At 41.6% G+C, this 14,725-nt stretch overlaps 1 non-coding gene across 1 annotated transcript; it reads right to left on the bottom strand.

Annotated features, from left to right (window-relative positions):
- Positions 1-13,687: 13,687 nt before the first annotated feature.
- On the bottom strand, positions 13,688-13,795 carry LOC140837554 (small nucleolar RNA R71). The gene has a single exon (XR_012119382.1). It is a non-coding gene; the product is annotated as a small nucleolar RNA R71 (small nucleolar RNA).
- Positions 13,796-14,725: the final 930 nt, after the last annotated feature.

Genomic DNA, 14,725 nt, shown 5'->3' with positions numbered 1-14,725 from the left:
TCGTGGATCACGATCTGATACGATAGACTTCGGCACTCCATGCAATCTGACTACCTCCCGAATATAAATCTCCGCCATCTGATCCTGTCTATACGTCATTCTATAAGGGATGAAACAAGCAGATTTGGTCAATCTGTCAATAATGACCCAAATCGCATCGCAACCTCTGGATGATCGAGGTAACTTCGTCACGAAATCCATGGAAATGTGGTCTCATTTCCATTCTGGAATGGATAAACTCTGAAGTAAACCCCCCGGCTTCTTCCTCTCGGCCTTCACCTGTTGGCAGTTCAAGCATTTAGACACAAATTCGGCAATGTCTGACTTCATTTGCTTCCACCAGAACTGTGTCTTCAAGTCATTGTACATCTTTCTGCCACCAGGATGGATGCTGAACCGACTACAATGTGCCTCCGTCAGAATCTGCTGTCTCAAATCTGCAACATCTGGCACAACTAGACGGTTATTCACGTACAACACATGATCTCGTACCTGATATTCTGATACATGCCCTGATCTGACCATTTGGATTGATCTTTGCACATTCTGATCAGTTCTTTGTGCTTCCTTAATCCTCATAATCAAATTGGGCTCAACTTGGATCGTAAAGAGTCGTAGTGGCTTACTATCTGTATCAAATTCTAATCCAGATGTACAGCAATTTTCAACTAACTTGTTAACACCTATCGTCGATAAGGACAAAGAACATACCTTACGACTCAAGGCATCGGCTGCTGCATTTGACTTTCCTGGATAATATTTGATTTCACAGTCAAAGTCTTTCAGAAGATCTAGCCATCTACGTTGCCTCATATTCAATTCTGATTGAGAAAATAGGTACTTTAAGCTCTTGTGATCGGAAAAGATCTCAAATTTCTCGCCATAGAGATAATGACGCCAAATCTTTAATGCAAACACGATAGCCGCCAATTCAAGATCATGAATGGGGTATCGAACTTCATGTGGCTTCAATTGTCTCGAGGCGTATGCGATCACATGACCTCGCTGCATAAGAACACATCCCAAACCTCTATGAGAAGCATCACAATATACAACAAAATCACCTGTACCTGAAGGTATCGTCAATACTGGAGCACTGGTCAGCCTTTTCTTCAATTCAACAAAGCTAGACTCACACTCCTCTGACCAAACAAATGGTGCATTCTTTTGTGTTAATTGAGTTATTGGTTTTGCAATACTGGAGAAATCTTTGATAAATCTTCTGTAGTATCCGGCTAAGCCCATGAAACTGCGTATTTCTGGTACAGAAGTCGGTCTCGACCAACTAATCACAGCTTCCACTTTACTCGGATCAACAGAAATACCATCTCCAGAAATGATATGTCCTAAGAAGACAACTCTATTCAACCAAAACTCACACTTTGACAATTTAGCATACAGTCGCTCGTTTCTCAACGTCTGCAAAACAATTCTGAGATGCTCTGCATGCTCATTTCTGTTCTTCGAATACACCAAAATGTCATCAATGAAGACAATCACAAATTCATCTAGATATCTCTGAAACACTTGGTTCATCAAGCCCATAAATACCGCAGGAGCATTTGTTAAACCAAAAGGCATGACAATAAATTCGTAATGTCCATACCTGGTTCGAAACGCTGTCTTTGGTATGTCTATATCTCGAACTCTGAGCTGATGATAACCAGAACGTAAATCAATCTTAGAATAGACCGAGGATCCCTGCAACTGATCAAATAGGTCATCGATCCTAGGCAAAGGATATTTATTCTTGATCGTTGCCTTGTTCAACTGCCGGTAATCGATACACAACCGCATCGACCCATCTTTCTTTCGCACGAACAGCACCGGAGCGCCCCAAGGAGATACACTAGGTCTGATATATCCCTTGGCTAGAAGATCTTCTAATTGTGCTTTCAATTCTTTGAGTTCGATGGGTGCCATCCTATATGGAGCTCTCGAAATAGGTACGGTACCTGGCGCAAGTTCAATGCTGAAATCTACCTCACGAACCGGAGGTAATCCTGGGATCTCATCTGGAAAAATATCTGGAAATTCCCGTACTACTGGCAGATCTGCCAATGCCGGGCTCGACTTCTGCATATCTACAGCGTAAACAAAGAAACCATCCGCTCCTTTCTGTAACAGTCTGTTCATAGTAAGAGCCGAAATCAAGGGAATCCGAGATCTGGAACCCTTCCCGTAGAATTTCCACTCGTCTGTCATCTCGGGTCTGAATCTGACAATCTTGTGGAAACAATCCACGGTGGCTCTGTACTTCGTTAGCATGTCAATACCGACTATACAATCAAAATCAGCTAGACCCAACACTATACAATCTAGGTCAATCTCATGCCCCTCAAACTGTAGAATGCAATGTCTAACCGTAGTTACCGATATTAATCCACTTCCCAACGGAGAATTAATAGACACAACGTCTAACAAAGACTCAACAGGCAATGAATGCAACAATGCAAATCGTTCTGAGATGAATGTATGCGATGCACCTGTATCTATCAAGATATAAGCAGGATAACCATAAAGGAGACAGTTACCTGCTATAACATCATCTGGTGCATCTTGTGCTTGCTCCTCTGTCAACGCAAACACTTGGGCCTGTTGCCTCGGAGGTTGAGTCACAGTCTGACTACCTCGGCCTCTGGGTGGAGTCGGTGCTGGTGGAGGCTGAAAAGAGTGAACCGACGATGCCTGCCGCTCAAACTGAGGTACTGAACCGGATGCTCTTCCACTCTGGCCTTGCTGTACACCTCTCTGTGGACAGACTTTGGCAAAATGCCCCGGTTGCCTACAAATGTTGCATCGGCCTGTAACTCCTTGGCACTGTTCAGTCGCATGCCTACCTCCACAATTATTGCAATATACACCTGAAGTCCTTGAACTTTGATCAAAACCAGTCTGTCTTGATCCGCTGGAGCTGGATGAACTGCTCCCAGGTCGCTTAAACTGCTTCCCCTTCGCCTTCAACTGTTCTTTGCGTCCACTACCACTACCACCACTTTCGAATCGAGGAGGAGGAACTTGGGATGGAGGTAGTGGCGGTCTCGGACTCGGTGCAACATACGGAGCACTCCGTTGTCTAAGCAATCCTGCTTCAGCTCCTTTGGCACGATTCAATGCATCCGAGAAGTTATCGGGTCTCCCAGTATTGACCAACGTAAAGATATCTGGATTCAGGCCATTTATAAACTGATCCGCCATGGCCTCGTCATTTCCTGAAACATGGGGTGCAAAACGAAGCAAAGAAGAGAATTTAGCAACGTACTCCTCAATGTTCAATGGCCCTTGCCTCAGGTTTGCGAATTCAGCGCCTTTATCTTTACGGTAGGATACAGGGAAGAATCGCTGATAAAACTCGGTCTTGAATACCTTCCAAGAAATTTCGGTACCCCGCTGCTCTAAAGCTCTCCTAATGTTCAACCACCAATTCTTTGCTATATCTTGCAATTGATGGCCAATTAGCTTGATCCTCTTCTCATCACTGTACTCCAACGAGTCGAATAGCATCTCAATATCTTCAAGCCAACTTTCGCACTCGATGGCATTCTCGGTACCTTTTAAAGTGGGAGGTCGAAAGGATTGGAATCGCTTCAGCAACGTCTCCATAGGGGTCGCCGTAACATCCATAGGATCTCCGGATGTACTCCCCTGCTCTGGCGCTGCTGGTCGTAGAGGTACGGCTGCTCTTCTAGGAGGCATATCTAATAATCCAACTGATTAGTAAACAAGATATACAACTGTCTCAGCCATCATCTAGTCAGTTACCTCTGATCTAGAATCGGTTCTGATTCAGTCAATCACATGCTGAAATTAATCAAATACCAAACAACATGTAATAAGAAAGCAATAATCATGCTAGCACATCATCAAGCAAGGAAGAAGACTCGATCTACCCCGCTCATTCTATCCTATTTCAGTCTAACGGAACCTATCGGCTCTGATACCACCTGTTGTGGGGACCCGGGCTCTAAATCTTTTTCTTGGGATTAAATGGATTGTTATTCTAAAATGTGGGTCAATTTTTCGCTTTTATATTTAAATCAAAATGTAACTAGACAAGCACAAGTTCTTTATTTAATTTACAACATACAAACATAAAATCTATGTCCTGTTCCGTATATCCTCAACTAACCAGTAATAAAATACAGTACATAACAAAAGACAACTACTGGTCCGTCTGCTAGGCCCGAGATCTCCACGCTAACACGATCATCTCTGTCTCGACCCAAATCCTGCCCCACCTGTTGTTATGCACACATACAGACATAACAACAGCCGGAAAACCGGTGAGAACACATCCCAGTATAAACATGTGAACATGCATATAAATACTATAAAACATGAAACATGCTGATATGAATGTCATTCATATAAAATCATGAAATGCGAGCCTAATCATGTCTAGATGCGACTCGACTAAAACTCTAGGGATCCCGGTGTGAATAAGACGATCTATCACCTACCCTCCCAATCGGGGTGACGGTACGTCTTATTCCTAGACTTCGGCCTGATCTGTATCCACGTCTACAAAGGGGCGGTGATCTTCCCCTAAGCTGGGATAGAACCGAACATCTAGAAGTCTGCCTGATCTCCAGACTGTCCTATCTTAATGCATGAATACAAAATCTGTAAACAAGCATAATCATCTAATGCAATGTAACATGATCTGTAAACAAAGCATAATAAGAATTGAATACAAGTTCTAATAAACATCTAATGCAATGTAACATGATCTGTAAACAAAGCATAGCGAGATTTGCATACAAGATCTATAAACAATTCTATAATAATAATACCTATATCAAGATATAAACAATAAAACTCGTATGTGGTTTTGGTTGGGAAACTCAAATGTGATCTCATTTGAGTCGTGATTCCCCAAAACAAAACATGTATTATACCTTTCGTCGTAGAATTGCTGTTACAGTCGTGAAGATGAATCTGCAATAGAATGTCTAACACTTTCTAGGAAATGTTTCTTTAACACTTACTAATCAAATGAAATCTCGCGCCTCTATTTATAGACAATGATCGGAAGATCCGATCCACTTCGGACGCTCCGAACTGACACACTTCGGACGCTCCGAACTCACTTCGGACGTTCCGAATCCTGCATGTCTTCCACGTCTCTAGCCAACTGTCTCGGATGATCCGAACTACGATCGGTCGATCCGAACTCTGCATGCCATCCATGTGTCCAGCCACCTGGCTCGGACGCTCCGAACGCCGAACGGACGATCCGAACGCATCGGACGATCCGATCCTGGTTCGGTCCTTCCGGTCTCACCGAAATATAAATAATCCAACATTCTCGATATCGGTCAATCTAATCTCAATAGATATCATTTCTTATTTCTTATGGTTATGTACAATCTTCACAACATATCTATGAATTCGTACATGTCAATCATTGCTCTGGGCATTACATATTTAGCTTGCCTATCCTGTGCTGTTTTCATTCTTTTCTGAATGATCTTCACTTTCTCAGTCATTTCCCGAATAATATCAGGCCCAAGTTCTGGTACCTCATATATATCATCTCAGTACAACGGAGATCTGCACTTCTTGCCATACAAAGCTTCAAACGGTGCAATCTCTATACTCGTCTGATAGCTGTTGTTGTACGAAAATTCAGAAAGAGGTAATGAATCTTGCCAACTAGTGCCGAAATCTAGCACTACAGCTCTCAACATGTCCTCTAAAGTCTGTATAGTACGCTCTGACTGTCCGTCTGTCTGAGGATGATAAGCAGTACTCAGGTGCAATGTCGTACCTAGAGCCTGCTGCAAACTGTGCCAGAAGTGTGAAGTGAATTGTGGAACTCGATCTGATACGATAGATTTCGGCACACCATGCAATCTGACTACCTCTCTGACATATATCTCAGCCATCTGATCGTGTCGATATGTCATTCTGTATGGAATAAAACACGCTGATTTGGTTAATCTGTCAATAATGACCCAAATCGCGTCACAGCCCCGGGATGATCGAGGTAACTTCGTCACGAAATCCATGGAAATGTGATCCCATTTCCATTCTGGAATAGACAAACTTTGAAGTAAACCTCCGGGCTTCATTCTCTCAGCCTTCACTGAAAGGGGATCGGTTACGGTGACCGAAACCGTAACGGAAGCAACAAAAATTTCGAAAAACACATGGAAAATTTCGGCCACCTCTAGTACTAGGTGTAGCATATGCAAAAACACAAAAATGTCATACATAGTGTGTTGAGAAATCGTTACCTATCAACCTCTTGAGGTTGATGATGGCTCCAACCAAGATGTAAACAACTTGGCTCTTGAAAGGTTGACCTTCTACAAGCTTCCCTTTGAGCCCGCCTTGCTCAAATATTAAGCCACCACCAACAAGCTAGATCCACTCTAATTTTGCACTTGAAAAATTAGAGCATTTTTCTTTGAGAAGTTTTTCTTTCCTCAACTCTTGAAGAAGAAAATTGAGAGAAAACTTGGAGAATATTGTATCAAGGTTTCGGCCATTACAAGCTTGAATGGGGGAAAGGAGACTAGCCTTGGTAGTGTAAAAAGTTGTTGTTGGCATGTGTGACACATGTCTTGAATATTGAGAAAGTTGTCTCCCAACTCTTCACCTCCCATGCATGCAAGTCTTATTTGATTTTTAACAATTAAAAATCCATTGACTTATTTTTAATTATCTCAAACATATTTGAGACTAATTAAACATTACTTGAATTTACTCAAATCACTAGTTGAATAATTATTTTAATATTGAGCTCTACAAGACCCAATATGATATAATTAATTCAACACTTGAATTAATTTGATTATTTGGACTCTACTAGGTCCACTAGTGTTTAATTAATTCAACACTTGAATTAATTTAATTTAGTCCATAATAATGTTTATGAAAATCACAATTTTCAAATACATTATTTATTTGGCCAACTTTTAATCTAGGAACATTTCCATAAATTAAAAGTCACATTTCTCTCATAGAAGTCATAATTCTATTTTATTTATGCTTATAAACTCATTTACAAGCCGTTCAACACATTGAACAGTTTTACTTCTCAACGGGATCTAGAAAGCCAGTACTTGTGTGGCCCTCAATGGTTCATTGATACAACTAGCCGTGGGTTCACATCTCCATGTGATTCGGACTAAACATATCCTTATATGAGCATACCCCAATTGCTCCATTCTTAATTATCAACTCCTTGATAACGAGAACGTCAGAACTCAATCTGATAGTACCCAACCAATCATGTTAAACGCCTAGCAGCATCGCTTACATGATTCCCTAGGTATCAAATGATAGTGCCTGCAAGAACCATTCAATTATGGTTAGCGTACAGTACGGTCCCTTCAACTCATATATCCCGACTGATTCGACAACCATTGGTTTATCGAGAGTTTTCAATGAATCGATACTATGTGTCATGTCGTAGTTGCATTGATGGTGTAATCTATGAAACCCCTTTCATAATTACCACCATACTCTGATCAGAGATTTCAATCTACATACACTTGAGAACACATAGGATATCCATACCCGAAGGTAAGCGGTGAATCCCCGACTACAATGCATCGACTCCTATATGTTTCGACAGAACACCCAACCTTGCCACCTGATGACCCCATGAGAGTCGGTAAACAAGCCAAAGTGTAATTCTAACACATAGAGCCTCAATGTTGTCTCGGGTCATAAGGACTAATGGTGTACAACCATAAACTAGGACTTTACCACTCGATAAGTGAGAACCACTTGGAAAGTCCTTTATGGAGGGTTGTTCAGTGCATTTTATAAGGAGCACCTATCTGCAAGTTCGGACATCACAATGTCCCCTACCAATGAAACATGGTACTCACATCGCAGATACTAGTCTCTAACTCGAGCGGCCTATATCCTTCTTAGTGGCGGCTGAATCGACTAGGAACTGTTTAGAATATACAGTATTCCAAATATGAGTTTCATGATACTCATCATATGAGCATCTCATATTCTTTCTACTATTTGTATATTCAAGGACTTTATCTATGCAACTAGCATGTGTATACAGATAAAGAAGTGCCAAAATAATATTTTCAAATATTAAAATAAAGATCGTTTATACATAGAGTTTCATTGTGAACACTCGGCCAACACTTGGCTCAACGGGCACCTACTCTAACAATCTCCCACTTGCACTAGAGCCAACTACCCATATGCTTCAAACCCATCGATTCGCGATGCTTCAAGAACAATGGTCTAGGTAAAGGCTTAGTTAGCGGATCAGCAACATTATCTGCGGAGTCGACTTTGTCAATCATGACATCTCCTCTTTCCACGATCTCTCAGAGGATGTGGTACTTTCTCAATACGTGTTTGGACTTCTGATGAGACCACGGCTCCTTTGCTTGAGCAATGGCTCCCGTGTTGTCACGAAACACCGGGACAGGAGCAACTCCATTAGGAATGACGCCCAACTCTTGGACGAAATTCCTTAACCAAACAGCCTCCTTTGCTGCAGCTGATGCACCAATGTATTCTACCTCAGTGGTGGAATCCGCTGTACTGTCTTGCTTGGAACTCTTCCAAGAGACAGCAGCACCATTGAGCATGAATATGAATCCAGAGGTTGACTTTGAGTCATCAATATCGCTTTGGAAGCTAGAGTCGGTATAGCCTTCCAATTTTAGTTCTCCACCCCATAGACCAAGAACAATTTATCGGTCCTCCTAAAGTACTTGATGATGTCTTTCACAGCTTTCCAATGTGGAAGACCAGGGTTCGATTGATATCTACTCACTACACTTAGTGCGAAAGACACGTCAGGATGTGTCGATATCATCCCATACATGATGCTACCAATTGCAGATGCATATGGAATGTGTGTCATCGCCGCTATCTCTGCATCAGTCTTGGGAGACATAGACTTGGATAGGGACACGCCATGACACATTGGTAGATGTCCTCTTTTCGACTCATCCATCCAGAACCGCTTCAGGATGGTATCAATGTATGTGGACTGGGTGAGACCAAGCAATCTCTTTGATCTATCTCTATAGATCTGTATTCCCAATACAAAAGATGCTTCACCCAAGTCTTGCATCGAGAACTTGCTTGCTAACCATATCTTGGTTGATTGCAACATTCCTACATCATTCCCAATGAGTAGAATGTCATCAACATACAGCACCAGGAATGTCACAGCACTCCCACTAACCTTCTTATACACACAGGGTTCCTCAGGATTCTTAGTAAAATCAAACTCTTTGATTGTACTATCGAATCTAAGGTTCCAACTCCTAGATGCCTGTTTTAGACCATAAATAGATCTCTGAAGTTTGCATACCATATGCTCACTTCCGACAGATGTAAACCCTTCGGGTGGAGACATGTAAATCTCTTCCTTAATATCCCCATTAAGAAAGGCTTTCTTAACATTCATCTGCCATATCTCATAGTCATACCATGCAGCTATGGCTAGCAAAATCCTTATGGACTTGAACATTTCAACTGGAGAAAAGGTTTCCTCAAAGTCATTTCCTTGTCTTTGAGTATATCCTTTTGCCACCAATCGCGCCTTGAAGGTCAATACATTCCCATCCGCCCCAAGTTTCCTCTTGTAAATCCATTTACACCCTATGGGAACAATTCCCTCAGGTGGATCCACGAGATTCCACACTTGGTTCGAATGCATGGAATTCATCTCAGATTTCATTGCTTCAAGCCACTTGGATGAATCGGCATCAGATAATGCTTCCTTGAAGGTCCTTGGATCACATCCAAGGTTAGGATCATCATGGTCCTCTTCAAGAAGCAGACCATACCTCATAGGTGGTCTCGAGACTCTCTCGGATCTTCTAGGAGCTCGTATCTCCTCTCTTGGCTCTTCGGGTGTGGGTTTTATAATTGTGGGTGACTCTCGAACCTCTTCGAGTTCTATCATCTCCCCTTTTCTATCCAATAGAAACTCCTTTTCTAAAAAGGTTGCATTCCTTGAAACAAACACCTTTGTTTCTTGGGATGATAGAAGTAGTATCCAACCGAATTCTTTGGATATCCCACAAAGTTACATAAAATGGATCGACTAACTAATTTATCTCCCACTACCTGCTTCACATAAGCAGGGCACCCCCATATTCTAAGATAAGAATATTTGGGTGGCTTACCCATCCATATCTCATATGGAGTCTTGTCAACTGCTTTTGAATGGACATTGTTCAACAACAGTGCCGCTGTCTCAAGCGCATATCCCCAAAATGATGGCGGCAACTCCGTGAACCCCATCATAGACCGAACCATGTCCATCAAAGTCCGGTTACGACGCTCCGAAACACCATTCAACTGTGTTGTAGCTGGCGGAGTCCACTGTGAGAGAATCCCATTCTCCCTAAGATACTCTTGGAACTCGGCACTCAAGTACTCACCACCTCGATCCGATCGAAGTGTCTTGATGCTTCGTCCCAACTGTTTCTCTACTTCATTTCTGAATTCTTTGAACCTTTTAAAGGCTTCAGACTTGTATTTCATCAAATACACATACCCATACCTCGAAAAGTCATCGGTAAAGGTGATAAAGTAGGCATGTCCATGCATAGTGGTGATGCTAAGCGGACCACACACATCGGTATGGATCAAATCTAATAACCCTTTGGCTCGCTCCACATGGCCCTTAAAGGGAATTTTGGTCATCTTTCCTTTTAGATAGGATTCACAAGTCGTGAGGGCATTAATATCAGACATATTAAACATGCCTACTCCCACTAGCTTGTTCATCCTTCTTAGGGAAATATGTCCTAATCGAGCATGCCATAATTGTGCCGAATTTAGAGTATCTTGTTTGCGCTTGTTTGTTGTTTATAGCTTGGACATTGTTAAGTGGAATATCTTTTAATTTTACGGTGTAGAGATCGTTTTCAAGTTCTCCGGTACCAATTAAACATTCGTTCTTGTAAATGTTGCAAACACCTTTGCTAAATAAACAAGAAAATCCAACTTTATCAAGCATAGAAATGGAAATAATGTTTTTCACCAAGTCTGGTACAAACAAAACATCTCTTAAAACAAACTTTAAATCATTGTTCAAATGCAAGTAAACATCTCCCACAGCCTTGGCAGCAACCTTTGCTCCATTGCCCATCCTCAAGAAGGTCTCACCTTCCCTGAGCCTCCTACTTCTTCCCATCACCTGCAAATCATTACAGAGATGTGAGCCACAGCCGGTTCCAATACCCAAGAAGTAGAGTTGATTGAAATGTTTACTTCAATGTAGAACATACCGTTTCCAGAACTCTTTTGGGCAAGATATTCCCTCCAGTTACGCCTCCAATGTCCAGTCTTCTTGCAGTGATGACAGATGTCAACAGTCTTGTCAGCCTTTACTGGTGTGGCTGCCACAACGGGACCCGGAGTTTGCCTCTTCAAGGGAACGTTCTTCTTGGGACGTTGGAAAGAACGCTTCTTCCTCTTCCCACGTGGATCGGTCTTCGTACCAGATGAAGAACCCACATAAAGAACCGACTTCTTTTTCTTGATGGTGGACTCAAAAGTCACAAGCATGTTCACCAAATCCTCAAGGGTCGGCTCCATCTTGTTCATATTGAAATTCACCACAAAAGGATCAAATGAGCTAGGCAGCGATAACAGCAACACGTCGGTGGTCAACTCTGAAGGCAACATCAAATCCATGCCAACAAGCTTGTTGATAGGACTCGTTTTTACGTGTTTTTAGTGTTGGTTTTGTGTCGCATTCATGCATCATATTAGTTTGTTTTAGTCTAATTTTGCATTTTTTTAGCATGTGACTGATCTCGCGTATTTTGTGGTTATTTTGTAGGAATTGAACCAAAAAAGTGGGAGAAAATTTGTCAAAATATCGAAGAGACTTCGCTCGGGCGGTCACTTTTGACCGCCCCAGCGAGCATTTTGGTCTGGCCGAGGATTTTATGCGCAAGCGTCTCGCTAGGGCGGTCAAAAGTGACCGCCCCAGCGAAACCAGGGACGTGCTCGAGGAAGTTTATTCGAGGACCTCTCGCTAGGGCGGTCAAAATATACCGCTCTAGCGAGAAGCGAGATTCAGGAAGATTTGTTTCCAATTTTTATGGATTCTATCCGACACCAAAACCTAAGACACGAGATCAGCGCCGTTTTTCATCTATCATCACATATTTTTTCATCACTTTTCTTGGAGGGGAGGCTAGAAGAAGGAGATTTCGAAGACCTCGAGATTTCCACGCGTCGTGGCCGTCATCCATCGTCATCTTTAGTATTTTCATTATTCAGTATTTTATTTCTTACATTGATTGTTGGTTTTTATCATGAATTTCAGTAGCTAAACTCTAGATTTGTTGGGATTTGAGGGGATCCTACCCCGTACTCTGTGTTTAACATTATTTCTCGACGTTTTTATTTGTGATTTGTTTATGTTATTGTTCGTTCTTGTTTCAATCGAAGCCTAGCTAACTTCCTTTGATTATTTCATGTTGTTGATGATTTCGATAGAATAATTGACAATAGGATCAAAGAGTATAAACCACGGATTTACAATTTTAGTAGATATACGGAATTGGGTACGTGTCGATAGTGATAGTTCACCCGGATGAAAGCTAGTGGATTCCATAGAATGTAATGCAATCTTGAACTGTTAAATAATTGAGGACACTTGAGTATTGCATGTTTATGATTAGTATTAATATAGATCGACAGAGTATATTAATTAGTCTAGGGAATTCCGTCGAATGCACGAGTAAAAGTCTAGTGTAATTATTTAAACACGAGTGGTAGGTGAACTGCAAATTCCCAACAAATTCATTTCTCAATTGATTTAATCCAAATTAATCATTGCTTTCTTGAATACGTTTCCTTTGCATTTTAATTATTTTAGTTGTTTGATTTACATTAGTTTAATCATCGACTCATTTTATCGTTGCTAAAGAAATTTTACTTGAAAATAAAAATAGTGCAACGCAGTCCTTGTGGAACGATACTCGTATTCACTTACGTTTATTATAACTTGACTATCGTGCACTTGCGATATTTAAATCGAGCTTTCATTTATAAAATAAATTTTTGGACTATTCACTGTGCAAGTTTAGCTCGATCAAGTTTTTGGCGCTGTTGCCGGGGACTGTTGATTCACAATTTTTTATTTTTCATTTAAATTCTTTAGTATTATTTATTTTATTGTTATTTGATACTCTCATTGTGTTGCAGATTTTTCTTGTGGTGCATGCGAAGATCACTCGAGTTTAAGCGTGAGCCTTTTGAACCCGAGATTGAACGCACAGCTAGACGTCGACTACAGCAGCAAAGAGCGAAGGAAAGAATGGAAGACGAGCAACACAGAGAGGAGCCAAGGTGTATACCGATGATGGATTATGCACAGCCGTCTCTTGATGGAGCACGTCCAAGCATCGTAAGACCAGTCATCCGAGCTAATCAGTTTGAGATCAAGCTAGCTATCATTCAGATGATACAGAACACTGTCCAATTTGAAGGAAGTGCACTTGACGACCCTAACTCTCATATAGCTGACTTTCTTGAAATTTGTGATACTTTTAAGTTTAATGGCGTGTCTGATGATGCTGTTCGTTTGCGTTTATTTCCATTTTCACTGAGAGATAAAGCTAAGTCGTGGTTAAACTATTTGCCTGTAGGGTCTATTACTACATGGGAGGATATGGCAAAGGCATTCCTGATCAAGTACTTTCCTCCGTCGAAGACTATGAAGCTTAGAGCCGACATCACTACTTTTGCTCAATTTGAGCAAGAGTCACTTTACGAGGCATGGGAGCGCTACAAGGACTTGTTGAGGAGATGTCCACACCATGAGCTTCCTCTTGGGTTAGTTGTTCAAACTTTCTACTACGGTCTGCTTACTCCTAACCGTACTATGATAGATGCTGCTGCCTGTGGTAACTTACTGAGAAAAATGGCTGAGGAAGGATATGAGTTATTGAAGGAAATGGCTGCTAGTAGCTATCATCCTCAGTCTGATAGGCAGAGACGAGGTGCTGGAGTTAATCAAGTTAATGATTTGTCGGCGGTTTCAGCACAGTTAGAGGCTTTGAATAGAAAGATTGATGGGATGAGCATGAGTGGGTCGGCTATGCGTTTGCAAGATATTTTTCTGTGATAAGTGTGGGGGTGAGCATGATGTGTAGGATTGCCAAGATGGCAATCCATTCTATGTGCCTGAGGGAGCACCAGTAAAACCAGTGGGATTCCAGAACCGTCCTAGAAATGACCCTTATTCGAACACATATAATCCAGGATGGAGGAATCACCCAAACTTTTCATGGGGAGGTCAAAACAACCAAAATCGCCAACAAAGAGGTCCACCATATGGGATGCACCAAGGATTCAAGCCAGAACCGTCTCGGGAGGAGAAGTCCAATTTAGAGCAAATGATGACTAAATTTATTTCTGCAACAGAGACGAGATTTCAGAACCAAGATGCATCCATAAAGGGGTTAGAGAATCAAATTGGACAATTGGCTAAGTTGATTGCTAATAGGGAGCAAGGAGCTTTGCCAAGCAACAAGGAAACTAACCCAAGAGAACATGTGAAGGCTGTGGAATTGCGTAGTGGAAAAGCACTCGAGTCTAATGAGGAAAAGACCAAGAACGGTGAGGATGAGGTGTAAAATCGAGGAGGTAAGTCTTCTAACTCTACATCTACACCTATTGCACAGAATAAAATTGTTATCCCTCCACCTTTTCCTGCATCAATGAAGAAAGCTAAATTAGATGCACAATTTGGTAA

Source organism: Primulina eburnea, chromosome 7, assembly GCF_022965805.1.
Source record: "Primulina eburnea isolate SZY01 chromosome 7, ASM2296580v1, whole genome shotgun sequence".
In the NCBI taxonomy this organism is placed as follows: domain Eukaryota; kingdom Viridiplantae; phylum Streptophyta; class Magnoliopsida; order Lamiales; family Gesneriaceae; genus Primulina; species Primulina eburnea.
This window is presented reverse-complemented; position numbering and strand designations above follow the sequence as displayed.